The sequence below is a fragment of the Nomascus leucogenys genome, chromosome 4 (genome assembly GCF_006542625.1).
Source record: "Nomascus leucogenys isolate Asia chromosome 4, Asia_NLE_v1, whole genome shotgun sequence".
NCBI lineage: Eukaryota > Metazoa > Chordata > Mammalia > Primates > Hylobatidae > Nomascus > Nomascus leucogenys.
The window spans coordinates 139,444,409-139,446,076 of NC_044384.1; the positions used below are offsets into that span (position 1 = coordinate 139,444,409).

The 1,668-nt window shown below is 45.0% G+C and overlaps 1 pseudogene; it reads left to right on the forward strand.

Annotated features, from left to right (window-relative positions):
• The first annotated feature begins 260 nt into the window (after positions 1–260).
• Positions 261–1,220, forward strand: LOC115834670 (annotated as a pseudogene).
• The last annotated feature ends 448 nt before the right edge of the window (positions 1,221–1,668 follow it).

The window sequence follows — 1,668 nt, forward strand, 5'->3', positions numbered from 1 at the left end:
TGTAAAGTAGTATGTACAGAAAGAGTTGAATATCAAAAAAGTAAATCATGGAATAATTCTGAGATTTTTCGGTTTGTCACAACTGAGAAATATTGCTGACGGTGTATGGTCTCCAGTGTGAAAATGTTCCTTGTGAATATCTGGCATCCAAAATATACACACAGCATGAAGGGCTGGTTTTTATCTTTTATTTTTCCAATCCTCTTTTCTTCTCAAGGTGTCCAAGTCACACAGAGCCACGGAATCTCACAGGTGTCTGAGAATTCCTCCTCCTGGGACTCTCTCTGAGAGGATCCAGAACTGCAGCCCGTCCTCGCTGGGCTGTCCCTGTCCATGTACCTGGTCACGGTGCTGAGGAACCTGCTCATCATCCTAGCTGTCAGCTCTGACTCCCACCTCCACGCCCCCATGTACCTCTTCCTCTCCAACCTGTGCTGTGCTGACGTCGGTTTCACCTCGGCCATGGCTCCCAAGATGATTGTGGACATGCAGTCGCATAGCAGAGTCATCTCTTATGCGGGCTGCCTGACAGAGATGTCTTTCTTGGTCCTTTTTGCATGTATAGAAGACATGCTCCTGACTGTGATGGCCTATGACCGATCTGTGGCCATCTGTCACCCCCTGCACTACCCAGTCATCATGAATCCTTACCTCCGTGTCTTTTAGTTTTGGTGTCCTTTTTCCTTAGCCTGTTGGATTCCCAGCTGCACAGTTGGATTGTGTTACAATTCACCTTCTTCAAGAATGTGGAAATCTCTAATTTTGCCTGTGACCCATCTCAGCTTCTCAACCTTGCCTGTTCTGACAGCGTCATCAATAGCATATTCATATATTCAGATAGTACTATGTCTGGTTTTCTTCCCATTTCAGGGATCCTTTTGTCTTACTACAAAGTTGTCCCCTCCATTCTAAGAATTTCATCATCAGATGGGAAATATAAAACCTTCTCCACCTGTGGCTCTCACCCGGCAGTTGTTTGCTTATTTTATGGAAGAGGCATTGGCGTGTGCCTGACTTCAGCTGTGTCACCACCCACCAGGAATGGTGTGGTGGCTTCGGTGCTGTACGCTGTGGTCACCCCCGTGCTGAACCCTTTCATCTACAGCCTGAGAAACAGGGACATTCAAAGTGCCCTGTGGAGGCTCCGCAGCAGAGCAGTCGAATCTTACGATCCGTTCCATCCTTTTTCTTGTGTGGGTAAGAAAGGGCAACCACGTTAAATCTCTACATCTGCAAATCCTGCCCCTTAGTCATGGTATTTTTGTTGCTTGATGGCTTTTATTCCTTTGCACATTTCCTATGTGAATACTGCTTTCTTCATTATGTCTTTAACTGGAATGGGTGAGTATTCTGGGATCCTTTGTTTAGCAGAAACCTCATGACTGAATCCTCTATACCTAGGCGGCCTCCTTTAGTTTCTGAGCAATAACCCTGCCATCTAGGTGGAATCACAACCATGTTTTTATATACACGAAGTCTTCACTTCATTTTGGAATTCCCTGAGAATTGGCTTTATGGAAACATTGTACAGCAGGTCCTCCAACACCATTGGTGTGTTCAAAGTTGTGTAGTTATAATGTTGGTGAGGAATCAGTGGTTTCACTATACAGAATTTTGCTTAAAGGTGAAGTTTCCAAGAGACTTTCAAAGATGTTGAGTGAGTACATA